The sequence below is a fragment of the Etheostoma spectabile genome, chromosome 21 (genome assembly GCF_008692095.1).
Source record: "Etheostoma spectabile isolate EspeVRDwgs_2016 chromosome 21, UIUC_Espe_1.0, whole genome shotgun sequence".
NCBI lineage: Eukaryota > Metazoa > Chordata > Actinopteri > Perciformes > Percidae > Etheostoma > Etheostoma spectabile.
The window spans coordinates 20757985-20765678 of record NC_045753.1 but is presented as its reverse complement, the minus strand read 5'-3'; the positions used below and the strand labels follow the sequence as shown (position 1 = coordinate 20765678).

At 40.3% G+C, this 7694-nt stretch overlaps 1 protein-coding gene across 2 annotated transcripts in view; it reads left to right on the top strand.

The window, feature by feature from the left end:
* Positions 1-7681: 7681 nt before the first annotated feature.
* LOC116671057 (testicular acid phosphatase homolog) overlaps positions 7682-7694 on the top strand; it is a 9049-nt gene continuing 9036 nt past the window's right edge. The window contains exon 1 of one of the 2 annotated variants that reach the window (XM_032501961.1): positions 7682-7694. This exon is cut by the window's right edge and continues 183 nt beyond it. The gene's annotated coding sequence lies outside the window, so the exon portion shown is untranslated. The other variant, XM_032501960.1, reaches the window with a different exon arrangement.

The window sequence follows — 7694 nt, the reverse complement described above, 5'->3', positions numbered from 1 at the left end:
TAACTTTATTTATTTTGTGATTTCACACTTAGATATCAAATCAGGCAACAGGAAACACACTTTCAAAGTAAGATTTGAGTTAATTTGAGTTAACACAATGCCCCCTTGTTCTTCCGCTATGCAATTAAATTGTAATAGCTGGTACTTGTCATTTAAAGGTCCATGCTAATGTTATTTTATTACAGCAAATGTAGCTAGACAGAATTTTTAAAGTGCCAGCAGCTAACAAACTGCCAAACAGTCAAACCATTTGCAGATGTTGTGAATACATAAAACTGATTTTTTAAAATATAATCATAAATAAATGAACAAACACTAACTTCTAAAATTGTAGGTGGGCTCATAATTTTCTAGGAATAAAAACATCTGATCTCGCTGATTAAAATCCTAACAACAAATTAGTTGACTAATTAATCAAGAGGGGCGGCTCTAGAAATACAGTCATTCAACGGGTTATATCACATCCTGTAATCACTGCGGCATGGCAACCGTCTATATAAATCAAGTGGTCCATCATTTTACATTAGCGTAGTTGTACGTAAACTCGCTCTGCCATTTTTTATTATTAGCACATGTTGTGAATTTTCAAATCTGACAAATAGGTTAAAGGAAACTAATCAGATCCTTTCAGTGAATAGTTAGACATTTCCTGAGTGTAAAAAGAACTCATTTTTATGCTGGTCAAGAATGTGCCGGGCTTCATTGACACTTCATTTTCACTAGATCTCATCTTTAAAGGGTCGACAAAATCTGGCTTTTCTTCACTGTGTTGTATTCTGTTCTTCAGTTCATCTGCATGTTCCAGATTTGATATTTTTAAACTTATTTTGGACCCCGAGGTGAGGTGAAACTATGGACTATCACAGATGTCCACTGCGCAGTGCAAGCCTAACCCACGTTATGAAACAGCTACCTCAAGGGATTCATATAACAACAAATGCATCAGCCATGAACGAATGTTTAGATAAATGTTTGGGCCTTACAGCAGATACATTGTATTTAAAATGTCTTATGGGGCACTATGTTAACTTATTATTGAAAGTAATTGTACTTGGCTTGTGCTCTGGTCCCCAGAGAACTCAGTCCCTATGAGACTGGAAATACCTTTAAAGGTACTTTATGCTGAAAAAGCAATAGAAAAGCTACAGCATATTACAGTTATGTCTTAGTGTTTTCTAAAGACAAAGCAAAGGATTGATACAAAACTAAATGTTCTGTAACACCTTGAGGTGACTAATTTTCAAGCTGATTATTAATATCTGTGTTTTTCAGCTTTTTGCTGTTTCTCAGCTTGTGGTAATAGTGAGCAAACATACAATGAATGCAATGTTTGAAAGGGGTAATATGAAGTGGGGGTGGTGAAGTGAGACTGTGTGTGCAGCAGACAAAAAAAGACGTTAATATGCACGGAAGATGAAAGAGAAAAACGCAAATACAGATACATTTAGAGCATTCTGGGATCTTGGCATGAATGTAATGTGGTAATTTTGAGTTAGGGAAAGGTGAAAGTTAAAAATGCAAATTTCAGCCCTTGCAGCATAAAGCAACCATGTCCACAGGAGGTGCATTTATCACATAACACCCCCCCCCCCCCCCCCCCCCCCCGGTAATTCCAACTATGTAGTGTATTTAAAAAAAGAGGAAAGTCTGATTTTTATTTGTAAACTGGAACAGTGCATCATGCCTGCCTTTGCCCACCTATGGTGCAGTCAATTTCTAGAATTCCACTGTGCCTGCACTATCCTCTCCTTTTCCCAATGCTGTCTTTTCCCTTGAAATTCAATAACCTCCCAGCTGTGTGTGTTTCTCCAGGGATTCCCCAGCTCCCCTGGCCCACAGACAGACTGCAGAGTCTGTAGGGAACCCGACACAACATAAACTCCACTGCGAAGCAGAGGTGTCAGAGTCTGTGGGCTGCATCTCCGCTGATCGAGGAACCATAAAAATGTGACAGCCTTTTATTTCTTCACACTTTAAAGCTTTAAAGGCTGCAGCAAAAAACAGCAACACATGCATTTAACACAACGGTCGTGTTCGATATGGCCGTGTGGGCTGCAGTCATTGCAAAAAACTAAGTATAGATTCTGTGGCTTATTTAGGCATTGTTTATATGAGGATGGACTACAGAGAACCGTTAGCAGGCATGGATCTGTCTGAGAATCCAAAGTATTATGGAAAGTATGAGGGAAAGATGGCAGTGACCCAGTTGGACCTACTTTGTGTCCATGGATAAAAGGAAACCAAAAGCATTTTGATTTAAAGTCTGCTCTTTGTTTAAATATTCTGACAAGTATTACATGCAACTGTGTTGGTGAACTATTAGCTAACTACTGCTGTTCTCAGAGGGCTTTTTCATACTGTACTGAACATAATTTGCTTTTGTTTCAGTCTATATTTAGATTTCCTTCTCTTCCCCCAATATCATCAAGAGCCATGCAGAAGATCATTTGGATTAAGGAACATTGACAATCCAAAAGAGAGAGAGAGAGAGAGAGAGAGGGAGAGAGGATAAACAAATGGGAGGCTATATGTATCTAGTGTACTTCGCAAGCACTCAGGAGCACTTGTAACCACAGACAGTTTTTCACCTCTTCTGGGGATAAAACACTTAACCTGTCCAACAAGACAAGTCACTCAGAAAAAGAAGCTTTGTTTGTTTCTCTTTCCACTAAATGTTGTTGAGGTATGGAATAGACCTGATGTTGTATATGTGTGTATGGGCTTAGATGCCCAAGTATATCAAAAGCTAATAGTTGTTTTTATTGTGTATTTTTATGTTACATGTTCATATAGACAAACATATGAAACTACATTTTGCCCTCAAAGGTCCTTCAAAGTGTTAAAAATGCTGCAAGTTAGGCAAAATAAGTATTTGCTTTGCTTTAACAAAAACATATACAGAGAATATCTCTCTTAAGGCTGAAATACTGTTAAAAAAAACCTACTTTATAATGCCTTCTAATCACATCATATATTGCCAGAAATGACAAACAACAAACCTTAAAATCTCACCAATAATGCTTTTTTCACTGTAAGCCTATGGTAGAAGATGAGATTCAAAGTTTAAAGTTTTATTACTTTCCCATGAAAATTTTGTTTCCAGCATACATTATGAACAGACACTTCCCGTGTAATTACTGGATGTAATGTATGTGGCAAATTGTTCCCCAGTGCATGCACTCCCACACACAAACACACTTTTTAGGCACTGGGCTGATGTTATTGGATTATTACACTTACTTGAGTATTGATTTACCATAACTGCAAATAGGGGTAATGTTTTTGCCTGGTTAATGTTGTGTGTGTGGTAATGGTGTTTTTTCTTTTTATTGCACTTTGAATTATATAGTGACTTTTACTTACCCCGTTGATGCTTTAGTAATGTTCTCTAGTCGGCTCTGGCACTAATTGTTAAAGGTATTGTCATTTTGGGAAATAGAGTAAGTTGCTTTCTTTCTGGGTGTTAGATGAGAAGAAGAATACCACATGTCAGTGGTACAGGTATCTATCTTCTCATCTAACTTCCTAACTAAATCTGCTACGTAAATGTATCAATCTTTCTTTTTAAAGTTTGTTGCATTAAAGCAGTTTTTTCTATGTGATATTGACCTACTGTTAAATTAAGTGTAAGATTAAATTGTGGGTTCTGAATTCAGAAAAACAAATGACAATACCAAAAAGTTGGATTTTCTGTTATTTTCTTTTACAGGAGAGAAAACATGGCTTTTTAATGCACGTAAAAAAAATGTCTCAAAAACTGCCATGTCAATGTCTGCCAACATGTTTTGGTTTTGCTCTACCCAGCTGGGGTTCAGCACGTTGGCTATTTCATTGGACATTGTCCAAGAAAAAGAAAAAGACATGGAGACTCCTTGCATGGATAACACAATGACATGCAGAGGCAAAACATACTCATCTTTCTATGTATCACATCCCCTTCCTTCCCTCTTGCTTATTCTCATTTTATCCTAAAGAAGGACATTTTTGTCCCATGGGAGATCACAATATTGACGTCAAGAGATGAGTTATTGATTGAGAGGAGAGGACAGCGAGACTGTTGACATGAGACAGACTACTCCAGGCACCGAGCAGCTTAAGCATTCATACATGCATGTGGCCATATGAAGGAATATTCATTTCAGACTGGGCTGAATGTATCTATTGACTTTCAAACACTATGTCAAAGCAGACAAACACATGTACTAAAGGAAGAAGAGGATGTGGGTATTTGTCTCCTCTGCAGGCCATATGAGCTTTGCTGCTCGTTACATATCTCAACATGTTGGGAAAATGATGCAACGCTGCTTTGTTCTGACGCCTTACAATATGATGTATGAATGATGACATTGATATGAAATTGCTCTGGTCTTCCCATGGCTTTTGTGCGTGTTATACATACTGTGGATACATCTTCTTTTGTCTTGGGCTGTTTGACCTGCATTGGTTAGTGCTGAACGATTGGTAAATAAGCACACAGTAGCTCAGCCCCAAACCGGTCTGTTTTCTTTTCATTCCTAAATGATGCTCAAGAAATTGCGTGCAGGCTCTGCAGAGTTGGTCAATGTCACAGAGACAAACAAAAAGATTCAAATGGCTGAGAGGAGACGGTTCTCATGTATCATTTTGTGGATGATATCAATGAACACAGCAACATACAAAACAAATATATTCCCTACTGGCAATTATGCAAATATGGCTGTGACATGTGAGTCTTCGCCCAGCGTGATGCGACGAGAGGGGAATTCACCAACACTTGGCTGCTCTGTCGCTGCTGCTGCTGCTGCCATTAGCATTGTTCACACATCCCCTCATCTTAGGCCGCTTCCACACCCCTCCCCCTCCCTCCCTACCTCCCCCCACCACCACCACCACGTCTCCATCCTCTTCTCCTCCTCCTCCTCCTCCCTGCCTGCGTCCTCTCTTTCCTGTTCTCGCTGCAGTGTTGCTATAGCAATGGAGAAATGTGGGAATACCTCCGTCCTTCAGAATATGGGAGAGAGAGAGCGAGAGAGAGAGAGATAGAGGCAGAGGAATAGGGAAAGGATGGGAGACAGATAGAGTGAAGGGGTAGACAGAAGAACAGATCAGAGCAGAGTAGGGAAGGAAGTGTGGAAAAGACTGTTAATTATTAGAAAGAGAGCGAGTGGCTGTGACTCACTGCCTGAATGGACACCATTGCCTGTCATTTAGCCCCTGACTCCTCCACCGCTGACTCCCTAAAAGCTACCCTCCCATTGATATTCAGTCTCTGTGATAAAGGAGACGTTGCTGATATATGACTGGAGGGGTGGGTGCCAGTGTGGGTTTGGGTGGGTTTGACTAAGATGGCACGGTGTCGCACAGCCATGGCGTAGATTCACGCTGAGCCCTACGCACACCATTTGTTTGACGATCCATGTGTTCTGGATGTCTCCATTTGTAGTGAGGCTGCAGTTTCCATGACAACCCCCGGACTGAAATAGTTTCCTCTTTCTCTCCCTCGTTCTCCCTCTCCCCCACTCACAATACACTCAGAACTGTTCATTCCTGATCTTGGGCCTCGTTCTATCAGGCTGAGCTGTCCCATACTGCTCATCTCCATTCATCATATGGATTGAAGCTCATGAAAGTCCCCCACCCCTCCACTCCCAACCTTCACTGTCGCCTTCACACCCACACACACACACACACACACACACACACACCACACACACACACACACACACACACACACACACACACACACACATATCCGCAGACGTATACACACGCATCACTTCTCCTCCCACCTCTTATCTCCCATTTTCAGTCTCTCAGTCGCCCTGCAACAGATTCTGTCAACATGCATCAACCTCTGTGTTGCCATGACAACGGTCTTGAAAGTCACTGCAATTATTTCAACAAAGACAAAAACACTACAGCCACTTGGGGGAGAAGGAGGAAAAAGGATGCTGTGTTTTTGTGTGTTTTTTTTACGTTTGTGTGATAGAAAGAGATGCAGTGTTGTGAGTCTGCTGTGTATGCGGGTTTAGTGACCCATGATACAGTACTAGGCTGTCTGTGTATGTGTGTGTGTGTGTGTGTGTGTGTGTGTGTGTGTGCGTGTGCGTGTGCGTGTGCGTGTGTGTGCGTGTGCGTGTGCGTCTTGGGCTCATATGGTAAAATTCTTTTCCGCCACTTTGACCCTCGAGTATGTATGTTGTTTTGCAGATCAGTGCGGGTGGACTTACTGACCCATTTGTACACGTGCTTGGTTTTTTAAAGCCAAACACGTACCAGCTATGGTACCACACATCTGTATGTCTGTGTGTGTGTGCGTGTGTGTGTGTGTTTCATAGACAGTGAAAGCATTACTGTGCACTGCTGGGATTTATAGAGAGAGAGTTAAACAGATGGGCAGAGAGAGATCGTCACAGTGGTGGAACATTTACTAAGTACATCTCCTCAAGTACAATACATTGACGTACTTTACTTGATTATTTCCACTGTGCGCTACTTGATACTTTTGTTCAGCTACATTTCATACTGAACACCATATGGAGTTTTTGATTTTATTTCCAAGAACATGTGGTAAACATATTTATACATGAAGTATGTTTCTAAATCATCAGTTTGCATTATAAATTCTCATGTGTCGAGTTTTCTGTTGTTAATACAGTACAGTGCTGAAAAAGTGCGGCGCTCAGCCCCTATCTCCATTAGTTCTTAGTGAAGATGTGAATCTTCAAAAAAAAAAAAAAACTGTCTCACTGTGTTTTTCACGGAGCATTATGTATTTGTTGAGTACCACGGATTTGGTGTGTTAGTCAGTATTTACAGCACCAGGACATGTGTGTGGCATTGACTCAAAGTAAACTACAATGCCCCTGTTTTTTGTAATAAAGCAACATGTCACCCAGTGAACCAGTGGTGTGGTTTACAATAAGTTGTGGTTGACAATAAGAAAAAAATATCAAATATCACCAGACTTTCAGAAAAATTAGGATGCGCTGGAGTGTTCTTACATTGTGGTATTGTTAATATGACTTTAGTAAAAGTGAATCAATTGTGTGGCCATATGTGTGCTCTTTTACTTCAAAGCGATAGTCAATTAAGTATCAATTTAATGTTTAGAACATTAATGCTACACTGACTAGCCACCCCTTTGAGTTCTGTGTATCACTTAGTACAATAGATCCTATCTTATCAAACATTATGTCAATGCTGTATAGCTCAAAATCTTCACACTCACTAATCCTGCTGTATCCCATAAAGCTGCTTTGATACTAACAGATACTTACATGTGTGTCTAGTCAGGGAAAACACTCCAGGCCCTGTAATTTTGAGGCCAAACCCACGGTGGATGACATAGCAAGTTATAATGAGTGTTTGTGGCCCCAAGCCAGAGTGTAAGTATGCGTATTTACGCTTGTAGGAGTAACATTTGAGAAGCCAGGTGGGTGCATCTTAACTCAACCCATTTCTTTGTCATATTGTAACTCTAAAGCCATGGATGTCTTAAAGAATATATCACTGTGGTTTTAAAATTGAATTGAGAGACCAAATATATATATCCTTAAGTTGAAAAGATGACACAAATATGTCTGCCAAGGGGGGGTTGTCATCTTATTGCACAGCAGGGGGAAATGGCAGAGACAGTGATTTGGACTTTAGTCGACAATGAAGTAGTTTGGATCAGAAATCCTTAAAGAGAGAGAGAGAGAGAGAGAGAGAGA